Consider the following 17,502-nt stretch of genomic DNA (forward strand, 5'->3'; position numbering starts at 1 on the left):
AGTTCTAATCAGAGGTCACATCGTGGGTGGAAGGAACCAGAATTCGAACACACTACTACTACTTATCGAGTTAAAATCGCACTTAAAAAAAAAAATAATAATAAAAGATGGCTGAGCAACAGCTACGTTCCTCCATTTCCGCATTTTACTTCAAAAAACTGGTTTTTTTCCTTCTTCTTCACTTTACGCAAATGATGAAGCGGATGAATTGCTTCGACAGAATAGGGTCACGTAGTTATATGCGCTAATAACCAATGAGGTTCCGGAGGTACAGTACTGTACATCAATCGATTCGAGAGCAACACGTGGCAGACAGTCTCAAATAGCTTTACTCCATGGTACAAAGTACTGATGCTCGATGGTAATACGAACTTGCCAGATCGAATTGTAGCATTGTTCGTTTTCTCGTCGGGAGTCGTCTTTCTCTTAGTAAATTTTAGCTTGGCTCTGACTCGTTACCCTCAACAACTCGATTTTTTCGTTCCGAAAATGATGTCTAAAATGCAATTTACAGGAAGTGGACCGCCTTGAACAACCAGTGGCCTGCTTAAAAACATTCTAGTTCGTAACGCCCACCTCGTTTTATTGTATTATCTCATATTTAGCACGTCGTTTTCAGCTCTAGATATGATTTACTCGTTGCGTGTTGACTCCCGTTTTTTTTCGAAATCAAGTAAATTTTTCGACGGGCTTCAGGCGCTATTCTGCGGGTTTCGATTTAATTTAAAAGCTTATTTAATTTATATTTTAAAGTTGTAAAAAGTCCACTAGAGAATTTTATTTTCATATTTTGAGGCATTTTTTTGTGAGGTTCCTGTCTGGAGAGTTCAGGAAATTTGCCGAGATTTATGTGTCTGACGGTTTGTTTTGATACTTTTTTTTAGAGTATCAATCATATTTCGGAGCAGTTCTTAGTCTAGTGTGGAATTTCGAAGTCTGATCTAAAGGTTAGGGATTCGGATCGTAGTTAAAATTGATTAAATTCGTGTAATTAGATATCGGAGTGGTTCAAATTTTGCGGTGTCCAGGTGTTAAAAATTCAAAGTTCGTGCTTCAGATGACGAATTTAATACGTTAAACTTTGAAATTAACGATTCAGATCGTTTTCTAAATCATGGTTTCTGCACGTTAGATTTAATATTTTAAAATTCTTCGATCAGAAATTACAAGGGCGAATTCTTTAACGATTCAAGTGGTTTGTGATAATTTACATACTGTATTTAAATATTTCTTCGTATGACGTTTTAGATTTTCATAGTTGCATTTTGAAATTTGTCATTGGGTGGGATACTTCGGGTTTTGGGAGGTATTTTTCTAGAGATTGGAGTTCATATTTTAAATTCACGAGCTTACGACATTCCTACACGACCTGCGCATGGACGCTTACTTTTCTAATGGATACATTCTTAAAATACTCAAAATTTCGCTCTAAAAATATTCACTTTTGGCATTATAAATTAGAGAACCCGCTAGGCCGAGAACTTAAAATGTTTACCTCTCGTTAGTCTTGCACGGTAGCTTAGTTATATATATATAAAGTAAACAGTTAATGGAAACAGTCAGGTGTAAAGACATTCGGGAAGCACCTTATTATAGAAAATAATTTTCCTCTCTGGACGTTGATCTCCCGCTGTCCGAGCCATCATCACTTCACCTGTCATACGTTGCATTGGTTCTTCCTGTTATTGTTCGTGATCCACGTCATATTTCGAATATATTGTTGCGGTAGAAGGAAGTGCCATCGGGATCGTCACTCCTTAAAAAGATGACGTTTCGCATTGACGCAATTAAATTCTGCACCACAGAAAACGACGGGAAATGCTAATCAGCCAGCTGCAATTAGCTTAAGTAATCGAAAACCTTGAATTTTCATCATGTGAATCTTTCAAGGACGAGGGAACGTCGTGCGTTTATTATTGTTTTCAGTACGTTGCAGACTGCGAGGGGTGTCGTTGGGACAATTCCAACTTGGATTAAAGCTTTACTAGGCCAAGCGCGCTCTCGTCACAGTATATTGCCTCATAAACTTGACTGATTAAAGTACCAGCAACAAGCGGCTCACGTAGCGAGGATGATAAAAATGTTATCAAAGTAACCAAGCGATATTGTTTACGGCGAAACTGGATAGATAAGTGGCGAAACCGTTGAGGTAAGCTTGTAATTAAGTGGTAATTTATGACTCAATAGGAACCGATACTGCTCCACATAGTTGCTTAAAACGTCGGTTTTGTTTATGCGATACGAATCGAGTAATGATGCATAACAATTATCTTCCTGCTGTTGCCCATATCTAGCATTCGACTGGTGAATGTTCTGACGTGACACGCTATCTTTTACGCCCTGGATGTTACATTCAGATGCAATCTTTTAATGATAAAGGGGGTGGTTTTTTCCCTATAATACTTATTTTCCACGCAGATGAGAATTAGTGAACTTGAAGCGTTGTTTTTCCTTCCCCATCTCCCGGCTCTGTCCTACATATTCTATTGTTTTTGATGCGATATCAACGCGCATTTATGATTCTATCAAGAGGAAAAGCGACTTTCCTCGCATTATTCGCTAGATATAAATTTAATTTGCTTTATTTTACTAGAAGTTTAGACTAGGTAAATCGTCTTTTGTAGGTATAGTTTCTGTTTGCGTGATTCAACGGTGTTTTTCTTGATAACTGTGGAGGAAATCTTATTCTGAAACCGCAACTTACAGGAGAAAGGTTAAATTTCTATTTAAAAAGGACGAAGATTACAATTTTCATTATTTTTAATGCGAAAGACGAAATCTGGGACGATGGAAGTTGTATTTTTTTTGTTTTTTCATTGCTTGTTTGGCATTTAGACCCAACTTCTTCAGAAACTCCGTGTTGATATTACTAGACAGGTGCCCGGTGAAGTAAGAAGCTGTTTATATTTTAACCACGAATGAAAAAAAGAGCTTTGTTTGTCACCTAGCCTTTCTTCTCGTGACGTATCTGTTCATATTAATTGAAATTCCTCATCACGCGTGTAAAATTTGATCAAGATGATTACTTAGACGATGAGTTGATACAAATATTTTTTTTAAAATCTCTCTCATATCGCCCTCGAAAACCGGTTAAAGTTTTCTGTAATGAGAAAAAAGATTAATCTGATGATAATTTAGTCCATTAACTCCATAAAAACTACTAATTTGTCTACTACTTCCGCCGTTTTAAAGCTTAATATTCTCATCACTCTCGCTTAAATGTCGTGTGCAATTAAAACTGATTACAGGGTTTACATTATGCGCTAAAAATCGAAAATGGGCGATCATTTACTAGAGAAATTTCATTAAAAAATGTTAATTTATCCCGTTTTTTGCTTCGTTTTAAACTATTATCATCATCATCATCGCGGCAACGTAGAATTACTCGTAAACTTTTGTCACGTGGTAATTAAAACTGAAAATACTCCCCATAAACGAGAAAAACTTGATAATTACTAAAATAAGGGCTTTTTAATACGGGAAAATATTAATTTATCCACGTTTTGTTTTGTTTTGTTTCTTTTTTTTTACTTCTTGGCATAGTGCAGCATTGTCCAATTGCAAGCAGACTGTTTGGGCCTCCTGTCTTTCGCGGGGATCGTTTCTCACGATTAGAGACAAAAATAGAGCTAGGAAGGCCGATAAAATTACCCGAATTACTCGTGTTAATGTCGACAGAGGATTGTGCTATTGATAGAAGTCGACTATGGAGCAGGTGCTTTGTTTGCTAGATGATATCTGAAGGCGTGACCAGAAGTGGCCACTGCTATCCCGTTTTATTATGTGTGACGAGCGTAGGCGTTACATCCATCACTGTGTTCGATGTTTCTGTAACCGGTTAACACGTTCTATGACTTTTTTTTATCTTTAACATAATGTGTTTTTTTTTTCAGTCTAGAACTTTGAACTTATTAAAATTCATTAATCAAATTCCTATCTTAACAAGTGGAATCAGGTTTTCAATAAGCTTATCTTTTGGGAATATTTAGCCTACGCTGCATGTAGAAGTAGGCAATAATGAAAATTCTTTTAGATGCGTGTGGGCATTTTATATGACTCAATTCGTGTTTGAATGATCGGATAAATCGTACCATTCGAAGAGATTATCGAGAAGAACTCTTGCCGATAAGTGAGCTTAAGTATGGTGTTTTGATGTAATGAATTTTATCATTATAATTTAAAGAATTGGCTGGATTTGATACTAAAATGTTTAAATAATTTTATCGTGTACAGGAATGGAAGCAATCAGATTTAAATTTTTTTTGACACGCTTTATGTTTCAGGGCTAAGTAAACATGTTTTTATCTAGATTGAGAATGAAAACAGCAGATGTAATCCAGAAATAAATTGTAATGTGTGTTTTTGTATCATTTGGAATTACTTTAGAATGCTATAATTTGAATTTTTTGTTTAAACTTGGCGTCTTTGTGGCTCGGTGGCATAGTGGCATAGAGGATATGACCAATATGGCCCTAGCTATAGGTTTCAATTGATCGAAGGTAACAATACTTTCCATTTTATTTATTAAATCAATAATAATTACATATAATCAGAAAAGTAATTTGAAAACATATATGTGTACTGTACTGCACATATTTAATTGGTTGTATATGAAGAAACTTTGTGTTTTGCCATAGCTGCCAAATTATATTGTTATGCCACTGTTCAAAGGTTATTAGAATATAATTTTAATTTAGTTAAAATTTAGATTTAAAAAAATAATTTATTTCTTATTTATGGTTTAAAGAACTTAATTTTCGTCACAGTTATCTTCCTTCTTCTATCATTAGGATGAACATTAATGATACTGCTTTTTCAGCAGAACAAAAGAAGTTGTCTTGCTTTATATTTTAGTTAAAACAAAATCTGTTTTTAGAGTACAAATTTGTCTCTGGTACATTCTCAAGGTTGTGTGTTATGGAATAACAGTTTATCCTGCAGGACTATTATATCTTTAGTGAAATATAAGTCTAGGAAGCATTGTTTTATGTTAATGAATTGACCTTGAATAGTTTGTTAGTTTATTATTCAGAGTGTATCAAATTTATAATTCATTTAGATGTATATACACGCCAACTGTCTGTTATGCAGGCCTTGAAATTCAAAGTTCGATTTTTTGAAAATTGTGTAAAGACATTACAAATACTAGTTTTACACCAACCTCGTGATAATGTGATATCTTGATATCATTTCAAGAATTATTTATTTATTTTTCTTGAATTTTAATCAAGTACATTAATTTAATTTTAAATCACTCTCATTTCAGAGTTCATAATCCATTTATATTAAAGAATTTATTAATATCAAAAATTAAATTAGAATTTTTATTTAAATAGTTCTAGCAATGCCAGAGTTATTTTCATAACCTTCATGACTTGTAAAGTGAGATGTTGAATTTGATTATAATCTGAATAAGCTTTGGAATACACAGAACTACATATATATGTAGGATTTTCTCATAGATCTTTAACAAGTCTTCATTTGAATCTATTTGTAAACTGAATATGATGCTTGAAAAGAGAAAGAATCATAAATCTATATCCTGTTTAGATTTATGAAATCTTAAATATATGAAAGACAAAAGTATTCTCAGTAAAGTTTTAGTTTTTTGGTTTTTACATATTCCCAAATTATATGTAATTATTAGGATGAGATTTCAGGATGTATATAATGCATTGAATTTTTTTAAATATATTATAAATATAAAATAAGGGAAGTTTGAGTCATTGATATTTGAGAATTTGTTTCATAAATATTTATAGTACAGCTAATATTATGTGTTAGATCAGTGCAATAAAGTAAATATTGCCTTAAAGTAAATCATAGCCTTTTTTCTCTTTCCAGTGCATATAAATGCCTAAAAACTGTCATTAAGTGCACACTCAAATGCTAGACTAATAAAATGATGCAAAAATGAAAATAATAAATAAAAATAAACTGTGAAAATCACTGTGAGAGCAAGGTAAATTGCAAAAATAATAAACATGAATATACAGTGGAACTTTGCTTAACAAGCATAATTCATTCCAGAATGTTACTTGTAAAGCGAAACAATTTTTCCCATATAAATTAATGTAAAATATGGTAATGCGTTCCATGCCAAAAAAATACTCAAATATTTTATGTATAACATTTATTCAAAGAAAATTATACAATATACATTGTTAAGGAGCATGAATCATTATCATCATTTCTTCTAGCACGGAATGAACCAACCTGGAATGCAAATTTGATTTGCAGAAAACGAAAAAAAAAAATGAAATACAGTAATTTAAAATTTAATTATAGCCTTTACATAGCCCAAGAATTTGGTACATCATTTGACATGTTTATTATATAACGGGCTACGGTTGTTGATGTTTATATGTAATATGTGTGAACACAAGTTTGGAAAAATGTGTGATCACAAGCGACACTAAGATGCTGGCGGAACGAGTGCTAAACACAGACTGATGGAGCATGCGCACAATCCGGGACTTCCCCTCTCCTTGTCACTCATTATGCGAAATGTTGCTCATTAAGCGAGACAAATTTTTACAATTTGTTTTGCTTGTTATGCAAAATACTCGTTGTGCGAGATACTCGTTAAGCAAGGTTCCACTGTAATTGGAAAAGCATTGTATTATCAATTATAGTGCTCTAAAGCAAAGTGTTAAAGTGAGATATGTCTGTAATTTTTTAATTATATGTTAATTAAATTAATAAATTATGTTAAATAATTTAAATTATTCATATTTATTGTATTTACGCCTTGAGTTTATTTTAAACATGTGCAAAGTAAATATCAAATATTCTTTAAGTTCTGATTATAAAATAAATTTTCTATAAGGTAAAAGTGGCAGTGTAGCTATTAAGAAAGGATCATAGCTGCCACTGTTTTAATTTTGTTTTCGTGAACATAAAGCACATTTCATAAATCTTGTATTTTCTACAGTTTTATTTTATAATATGAAAAAATATCATCATAAGATGCTTTATTAGACGGTTAAATTGAAAAGTAAATGGATTTCTAGTATATGTATTAGCAATGAATTGTTTACAATACTTGTAACTATTGCTTACTTATTGTTATGAGTAACAAGAGCTAATTTGTTTACAATAACAATAATGCATTAGTATAGTTTACATTTTATAAATAATCATTTATTAGTATTGTTAATACTTATAAACAAGTTAACTGGTCTGTCACTAGGATGTTCACATAAACTGATGCTTTTACTTATTAATAGTATTAATGAAAGTTTTACCTTTCATTAAGTTTACAGATTTGAGTATCTCATTGACAAGTATAAGGCTGCTTGAATTCATAGGTTTTTAATTAAAAAACCTATGAATTCAAGCAGCCTTTTGTGATTTTTACTGCTACCTGATAAAATATAAAATAGTAGAAGTTTAATTTTACTGTCAAGAACTTTGATTTATGAAAGTATGAGGGAGTTATGAAAGTTTTCTTTTTTTTTTTTCAATAAAGATGATCTAAATGTAAAATGTGTATATTTTTTGTGCATGTATTCTTAGTGTATACATTTATACAACCTGTAATACAACTTGCAGCCTTAGAGAACTGTCTGAAATTAGATATGGCTTTCTAATCAAAAAATTTCTAAATCTAAAGCTAATAAGAAATTTGTAATAACATGCAAAATTCTAAAAAGTAATTACTTTCAACAATATTAGAATTAATTAAAAAATGTATTTTTAGAAAGTTATTAAGTTATTTGAAAATTGTGTAAGAAATTTATTTTATAAAGAAAATTCCTAGAAAGTGAGAACTTTAAAATGTTTATCAGAAATTTTTTTAATTTTCATAAATTGTTGATATAAACATCTACTATTAGGCAGAATAGTTATATCTAAATATTTATATATATTTTTGTAAAAGAGGGTATACAAAAATTTACCTATATATATAAAATAATTATACTTGTTTGTTCTGCTGAATTATATAATTTTATATACAGTAAATGTCAAGCATACATTGACAATGAGCGTTGAAGACAGGCTTGACCAATCATCTTTGCCAGACAATTGGCAGAACTGTCATTGATGCTAATTGTCATCTTAATTTTACTACCTGTGCATGTTGACCTTAATTGAATGTGTCTGAATTAGCTAATATTACTTCTGATAGTGTTGCAATTTATACTCAATGCAGAAACAATATCGGAAGTCCTGTTATAGCATAGAATGCAGCTTCTCATCAAGATAGAAGTATTTTAGCTTCAATAAATAACTTTTTGTATTAAAATATATGTTTTATCGTGTTTTATAATTTATTACAATAGGTCAGTCTGTAAAATTGGTGTCTGTGATTGTTGTGTCTTGACATTTAACATGGATAATTTTTTTATTTATCTTTATTTCAGGCTTTGGCAAGTATTATTTAAGTTTTGAATTTTAATAAAAAATATTAAAATTATTTTGATAAAATCCACTTAATGGTCATGTTTTGGTTTGAATAACTTGTCTGTAAATAATTTTTTTTTGTAAAGCTAATTAAATATAGTTTGTGTGTAGGAAGTATGAGTAACATTCTGGAATATTAATCTATCAGAAATTGTAATGTGTATCAATTTATATGAAAAGCACTTTATTTTGAGCATTGTTTTCCAAACTTTTCAAACTACCACCTCCTTTTAGTGTGTACATTTCTTACATATATATATATGTTTTGTTTCAAAATAAATTTTTCTCTTCCTTGTCTTCCTACACCCGTACTGTCCCTTGCCTTCCAGTGCCTCCTTGAGTCTTCTACTGCCTTCAGTAGATCCACTTTGGGAATCGCTGATTTAGAACAACGTAAAATAAAGTTAAATAATATGGTGGAAGATCAAAAATCTCTGTATCTTGTGATATATTTACATTAAATCAATCAAAAAAGTAGTCATAATATAATTATAAAAAAATGTGAAAATTAGTTTAGTGTTTGTAATTACAAAACTAAACTGCTAAATTCTGGAAACCAAAATTATTCTTTATTTAATATTTTTGGCAATTTAGAACACAATATTAAATTTGTGTTTTACATGGCCAAATGTTTTTGGATGTAGGACATAGTTTTAAATTTGTGTTCTGCATTGTTTGTTTCTAATAATTACAAGCCGAGAATGGCCATTGAATAGTGGAAAACATTACCGAGCAAAGAATAATTTTGGTTTGCTGAACTTAGCAATTTGGTTTTGTAAATTAGTGATATTATTATTGGTATCAGATTTATATGCATGCTAAATGAGTTATGACTATGAACCCATGACCTCATTTTAAATGGGGTTTTTGTTTTTTTTGACACGAATTTTTTTTTGAGGGGAGGTTTTTCAGCCTCCACAGTATTATAGAATAGGAGTTATATAAATTATATATACAGTAGAGCATCGATTATTCGACTTAATTGGGGACTGGGGTTGGTTGGATAACCGAAAAGTATGAAAAAATACATTATTAGTAAAGTGTATTAAGCCTGGTTTAAATACTAGCCTCCCTTTCATGGTCGAGCCAGTGCTGCCAGCTAAAACATGCAAAATTTTAACAAAAATAATATTACAGTAGCCAAGACATAACCAGATATTGTAGCGCCACATCACTAGTGGACATTTGAATTTGCCGACTAGAACGCGATTGGTTAACCGATAAGTTGGTTAATCGGGGGTCAGATAATCAACACTCTACTGTATATATATATATAAATTCAGCCTGATGATAATTATCAATTAATACTCTGCATTTTTTCCTTGTTTTATTGTATCTGAATATTTCAGTCAAACTATAGAAAAACAGTTTTCACATTTGTATTTTGTTCTTTATTTTGATGCATAAGTCTTGAAAAACACTCTTTTGTCCTTCTTCACTCATTACTCCTTTGTCTTCTGTCTTGGATTGTTTAATGATTTGTATTTTATTACATAAATTGATTCTATCTATTGACAAATTTGTTTTACAGCTTTTAACATCTTATACAGTTAAAATTGATGATTTGCTGTAATATATTAGTATTTTAGTCTGTAATAACAGTTATCTTAAATTCATTGTATGTGTTTACCATGTGCATAGTGCATATATAATGTGTATACAATAGTGAAAAGTTCATCAGAAAGAATTGTCATTCTTTTTCTACTAGAACTTCAAATTTATACATTGAGGTTAAATGTATGTAGATTGTGTCTCATGCATGAATGAGTATTTATTATAATTACAAAAGAATGAAATTTCTGTATTATATAGATAAGGGTGAACAACCCAAAATCTGATCACGAGTAATCTGATTATTGAATAGCAATGCTTCAGAATTTTATAAAGAATAAAAAAAAAAAAAAATTATAATAATAATAAAAGACAAATATCTTACTGTAGAAACTGTTTGAAAAGTTAATAATTTAATTTTTATTTTTATTTATGATAAATTAGGTAATTTTTTTTGTTTTCAGAAACTTATCTAATAAGGAAATCAAACTTTTCAACGATAAACTAAATAATGTGACTGATATAAAGTTTGTTTTTTATAGGATTAAAAGAAAACAATTTGTTGATTGTTTGCTATTCTGACAGTATTTTATATAATGTGTAATTCTTTTGCAGTTACTATATATTATTGATAGTCTAGCATGGTTTGGAAACATTTAAAAAATATAAATTCCCATATTTGATTTTTTTATGATATGATGGTTATACAATTGTATTTTACTAATTTAAATGATTTATTAATAACAATATGTTACTGTTTGTTTCAAAAAATTTTTTTAATATTGCTTTTATGAATGAACTTTTAAATAAATAAAATATTATTTATATGATTAAAATGTTTGATTTGAGTTAAATGAATTCTGCAAGCATTTATAATTAGAAATTGGTTTAAACCAGGTATGGAAAATCTGAGGCTTTGGGCTACAGGCATCCTCGTGTGATTTTTTTCCCCAAGGCCTGCATGCTGTCAAGATCTGTAAACATATTAATGTCTTAAGTAATTTATAGTGAGCTTGTGTGTTCAATGAATAGAAGTCCTAAAGCTAGCTGTAGAATTTACATTAAATAGGGTGTTTGGTCTTATCTTACATTGACACAATGGTGTATGGTCCTTCAAAGCAAGAACTAAACTGGATGAAAGAAAGTAATGAATGACAAGACAAACCTTTTAAATACCTTTCTACTTCATCATAGAAACGTTGTCCATATTTGGTTTAAGCATTGCATATATACAATGCAATCATAAAGTCCCTTTGCAGTGCACCATGTCCACGTGGCTTGACTGAGTGGTGACATCACAACTTCAACTCCTTCAACACGCATTGTGACATCATTACTTTGTTCCTGCAAGTTTCTCCTGTTTCCTCGTCCACTTCAGAGGGACTTCATGCTCACATCATATAAAGAAATCAAAAGTATAAATCTACTTTTGACTTCTTCTGTAAGAAAATTAAGAGATTATTTGAATACATTTTACAGTATTAAATTCATAATTGAATTCCAACGAAAAATATAACTACCAAGTGTGTCCAAGAGGGTTATAGGGGTTTAGACACTCCCTATTGACATAAAACAAAAAATTAAAATTTATTTGTTTGAACTTTATTGTTTTTGAAAACATTTATGATGGAAAATTTAGTTTATCAGACCATTCATAATACAATTGTCTTGCATATGTAAAGGTACTTAAAATGATTCAAATATTTTTAACATTTGAGTTAGCTTCTCTGGGTTCTTTTGGATAGATTGTTGGCAACTGCTATTGGAAAAGCACAAATAATTAACAATAAAATAAGTATTATAAATATTCATTTGTTATAAACAGTTTTGCTTGAATTCAGAATATCATGTCAGATTTTACATCAAGCTAAAAAAAACTATCAACAATATATTTTTTATTCTGGACTGATGGTTTATATGTTATAGTGGGCTTGGTTGGCCAAAAGATGTTTATTTTATATTCTAGCATTAGTGTTTGTAACATACACCATGTCAGTTTTGTACATTTTATGCATTTGTAGTTACTAAAAATAAAATATGAATGCTTTATATTTTCAATTGTTTTAACTAAATTTCTGTTCCATTTCTGATAATTTAATTTTTCCTGATATACTGTACAAGGACAATGATAGGAAAGTTCAGTATTGCTTTGTATAGGGTATAACTACTACAGTTTCTATACAGTGGATATGATTTTGATTTTATAAATGTTATGTTTACATTAATCATTGTTTCAATTTAGAGTAATGAGAAATGTTTTTTATTCTTTTTTAAACAAGAAAGAATTATTTTATTTCTTAATATTGTGTTATTTATATTACTACAATGAATTGAATTGACAAAAACATTATGAAATTTTGAATTTTAGGCTTTTGACCCAATATCTACTGTATATGCCTGATGCTGGCATATAAACGAGACTGAAAACATTTGCATTTCTAAAATTAGACATTTTAGTACTGAGAAAGTGTGGAAGATTTTTGTCAGTTCAATTTGTTGTTTATATTATGGTCACAGATCCAACATAATATAAAATATAGTATTATCATCTTCTCTAATTGTATATTCTATGACATCAAAAATAATTAAATATTCCTACAGGCAATTAGCAATTATTTCTTAATTTATATAGCTTTATGTACATAGATTACGGCAGACTTCATTCTGTCATATTATATCATTGATATGCAGACAATGATCAACTGAAATCAGAATGGTGTTTTTTGATAGACAGAAACTAATTAATGATAGTAATGATAAATGGAAAGGAGCAAGTTTTACTTCAAATGGAAATCAGGGTTTAATCATAAATTTATTGGCTATATGTCACTGTACATGTTTGTCTAGAAAATTATGATAAGTTCAAAGCCCCCTGCAGAAATATTTATGTTCTATTCTGCAGTTCTATTCTGCATGAAGAATTGCAAACTTGTCAGTATTCTGGGGCATACCAAAACCCAGAAAATGTGCCAAAGTTAATTATATCAATTATTAAATTTGCATATTGTTACCAATTCAAGTTTTAAAATTGAAACTAGTTGTAGATGGAGTTTATAAGGTAGTTCAAGTTGGGATAAATTTCTTTACAATTTTGTTTGAGTTAAAATCAAAATGTTATATAATGTATAAAATCATAAAACTATACAAGAAGACATTATGTCCAAAAATATTTCCTAATTAATTAAAATAACTTTGATACAGAATTAGTTCTTAGTAATTCGCATTTATTTATATGTAGTTTAAGTTATATATATTCTGTTCAATTATAAATTTTGACTTAAGAAAACAATACATATATGTTTGAAAATAAATACAAATACATATTTATTTTAAAAAAAAATGTCTTATAAATAAAATAATCATTTGTTTTTAATTATTAAATGAGGTTAATATTGCAACTTTTATATATATTTATGCTTATTGTGCCAGGGTCAAATTTAGATGGGGACAATATTGTTTCTATCACTCCTAAGATTGTTTTTGCTATAGGAAATTTCATTATTTCTTTAAAATTATGCTTATATTTTAATATTTTCATAATTATTTTAAATTTATTATATTTTTATACGGTTTATGTAGTTTGTTTTAAGTTACTATTAACACACAACTAATACAGTGGAACCTTGGTTAACAAATTTAATTTGTTCTGCAAGTCTGTTCATTAACCAAATTGTTCGTTAACTGAAGCAATTTTTTTCATAGAAATTAATACAAATACAATTTATCCATTCTATCCTCCAAAATTTTTGTAATTTTATTTATAAAATGGGTTTTTCTTTGATGAAAATGTAGGAAAACATAGTATCTATCATTACAGCAAAAAACATGTAAACTTTATTTAATAAAATAGCACTGTACAGTACATATATTCGTTTTTTGTAGTTGGTGGCAGAGGAGTGATGTACAGAGCTTAATGCTTAGAAGGGGAATCCCTCTCCAAAAAGTAATGGGTAGCACTTTATCGGGAGATTCTTCGAGTCGAGGTCTCTTTTGGGTAAGGACCAAGAAATTGATCTAAATTTGATTCTCTTACTCTTTTAATTAAAATTTTTCTCAAATGTGATAGACATTATCGTTCATATTGCATTGTCATTTTCTATTCCCACTATCACTTTTCTCTTTCTTGGGTGCCATATTGATTAAATATATAAATCACAAAACTGAAAAAAGAAGTTTAGCACAAACACTTGGAAAAGCAATGCTTAACTCGCACGTGCCTAACAGCAACTAAAATTTGACACAAAAACTGTTACGTTTCTTATCCGAGACAAAATTTTTACAAAATAAAAGTTCATTAACCAATTTGGTCATTAACCAGGGCATTCATTAACCAATTTGGTCGTTAACCAGGGCGTTCATTAACCGAGGTTCCACTGTATATATATGTTGTTTATTTCAAATTACTCAAATTAAAAATTGTCTTCTTAAGATTTACTGTCTTTTAATAATTATTAAGCTTTATTGATTTAATAATTTAAAGAATGTTGTTGAATCGAGAAAATTATAAATGTTCATTATTATTATTATTAAGTAAAATACTTTTTTTCTTAATGAATATACTATGCTGACAATAGCATAATTAATTTGTAGTAAATATTCTTTCTTTTGCATTAATTTATTCAAATAAAATTTTAATTTGGAAATAGGTTGCATATTAACACAAATTTAACAAAAAATAATTTAAACATTGACATAGTTTTATTATTATTCATTATTTTCTTGATGTGGCATTTGTTAATTTAATTTAGAGCACATGAATTTCATAAGCATCTCTAGACGGATGGCTTAGGTGATAGTCTCAGACTTGGCTATAGGAACCCTGAGTTTATGTTGGATCCTCAGAGATTTCATGAGGAGTTTGACTCAGCTATGTCAGATCCTGTCAGTCACTATCTTGACTGTCCCAAATTTCGGCCTGACTGATGGCATAAGAAAAAACCTTAATGTCTGCAAAGTGGTGGGAGTCAGCCAGTTCACACCAGTTCAACAGAACCACTTCTTAAACTATTTTAATTCAGTGAACCGGTTGTTAAAATTGCACTTTAGTAATTGTTTAGACAGTTTATTGCATAAGTCTGCATTTACGTAAGACTGCCAACTTTTTAACAGCTCAATGTGGACTGGAGCAGAATGAAAGAGGAAGACTGTGCAATAGAACAGCTCTACTCAATTAATTGTAGCAAGATCAAAATAAGAAATTGATAGGTACACATTCAGATGAATCGTGTACTCTCAACTATAAAAGTGATGCAGAAAAAAGAGAGGAAAAAAAAAGTAGGATTCATTAGTCATGCTGCTGTCTTTACACAGGTATATAATGTATCATATGTTGTGCTATTTATTTATTAAGTCAAACTATTCTTTATAATTAATAAGAGAAATTGCAGTTGATCTGCAACTATTTATCACAATCAACCATCAGACATTTTTTGCTCAACTTACAGGTACAGGTGATAAGGAGACCCCAAACTAGGCTAGGGATCTCTAAACTGGTGAGCTAGTATTAATCCACATACCATTTTCATAGTAAAGATCTATTTAGTGTTAAATTTATAACATCCTGAACTGTTATATACAAAATTAATTAGACTAGATAAAATGTTTTTAATTGACCCCCAACTAATTTTAAATTTCGAAAATGCCTTTGACTGTGAGTTGATATATACCACTTTGGAGACTTCTGCTTTAGGCAATATTGTCTGTTTCTGGATCAAGGGAATGAAGAACAATAAATGTTTCTGGGACAATTTTGCATAACAATATTAACACATTGATTTCTATTGCTGGCATAGGCATAGGTAAGAGGGGTAAGGATTAATCACACAGTCAATGATCCTTGATAAAAGTGAAGCAAACCACAAAAGATGATGCCAGTCAAAAGGCAATATAGAAATATCTTAAATCATAATTTTATTTCTGTGTTTTTCCAGGAATATTTAAGTTTCTTAACACAATATTTTTATAACTGTTTTTGTTACATTAGGAAATATTTTAAAGTAATTATTAGATAATGTTGATTGTTCTCATCTGGGTACTTGCAGCTGGTGGACATAACAAAGTCTGGATTTTCAGTGTTTGTTTTAAGATGTTATATTGTGTGTTTTAGTTTATTTTTACTACTGTTTTTATTATTTTGTATAAGTTTTTAATGTGTAGGGTGCATTAGTGTAAAAAAATACCAAAGGGTCCTGCACAAATTTATAAATAAATATTTTCTTTATAGTTAAAATGATCATTAAAGAAGCAAACCAGTTGCTAAATTATTTGAATTCCACCATTGAAAAGAACAATATATAAAGGTTATAATTATTTAAGTTTCATTTTAAAATTTAACCAGTTGAATTTTATATATACAGATTTAATTTTTATTTCAAACAAACTAAATTATTTTAAAAAGCCTCTAATTTAATAAATTATTCAAAATAAAAAAAATTGTTCTAAAAATTCTTTATTGTTGGTAAAAAATTTATCATTGCTGTTGTTCTTATTGTTTTTTTTTTTAATAGTGATAAAATTCTTTAATGTTTCTGAATAAAAGAACTATTTATAAACAATGTCGGTATCAAAGTTTTTATTGATGATAAACGAGTACTCTGACATGTCAATCAAGACCTGTAATTAATTGCAGATGGAAAGGAATTGCTCTAGTTAAATTGCAAAGTTAAAAGCAATAAATTCAGTTTAATTCTTTTATAATGGATTTTTAATTGTAATATTTGATTGTTAATTTAAAAATTAATTTTAGAGTCAATTTGATAAAAGTTTGTTTATATATATTTTTAATAATGGTGAAGTAATTAATGTCTTGCAAAATTTTCAGTTAATTATGCATTAAATTGATAAATAATAGAAGATAAATTTTAATGTTCTACAGATTATTTGAATAATTCTGAGAAAATTTACTGTTAATAAATCTAAACGACTATGAAGTATAAAGTCGTTTAGATTTATTAAACATAACTTTTGTTCTAAAATTATTAAATTACAGAAAAATTTTATGATGCAAAATACTTCTTATTAAAATTTTAGAACGGTTAACAGAATTTTGAAATCAGATTTTGAATATGAATTTCCTTACAGATGAAATTAGAATCATAGATAGGAAGTACTTTTATTTAATATTTTTATTACTTATTGTAGTCTATTTCAAATGTAGTGTAATTAGAAAAATAATGATTTTTCTTAGTCAAAAATATTGTCTGATACATTGACTCTTGATTTAACAGACTAATGGGAGAAGCAAAGTTCCAATAATGACAATTGTCCATTGTATCTAAAGATGTCATGGTCAACTACAGAACAAATTTTATACAAGATATGATAAGACTCAAATAGTTTGTGTTGTTGTAAATGAGGAAAACAAACACCATGCTTCCAAACAGGGATATAAACAGTAGCTGTCAACACGCATGCATATGTACACTAACAGTTACAATCTCTTATTTTCAAATACTGTAATTCTACTCTGATAAATACCTTGAAACAAGCAGGTTTTCAAAATTGTATATTAAGATATGTATTATTGAGACAGTATTTATATTGTTT

At 29.2% G+C, this 17,502-nt stretch overlaps 1 protein-coding gene across 3 annotated transcripts in view; it reads left to right on the forward strand.

Annotated features, from left to right (window-relative positions):
* Positions 1-17,502, forward strand: part of LOC136989515 (uncharacterized) — a 127,456-nt gene that overhangs the window by 21,699 nt on the left and 88,255 nt on the right. The window contains exon 1 of one of the 3 annotated variants that reach the window (XM_067287703.1): positions 1,674-2,149. The exons of the other annotated variants lie outside the window; for them this stretch is intronic. The gene's annotated coding sequence lies outside the window, so the exon portion shown is untranslated. Of the gene's footprint in view, positions 1-1,673; positions 2,150-17,502 lie in introns of those variants that run through there. 3 annotated transcript variants of the gene reach the window in all.

The sequence above is a fragment of the Centruroides vittatus genome, unplaced genomic scaffold (genome assembly GCF_030686945.1).
Source record: "Centruroides vittatus isolate TY-2023 unplaced genomic scaffold, ASM3068694v2 scaffold_576, whole genome shotgun sequence".
Classification (NCBI taxonomy): domain Eukaryota; kingdom Metazoa; phylum Arthropoda; class Arachnida; order Scorpiones; family Buthidae; genus Centruroides; species Centruroides vittatus.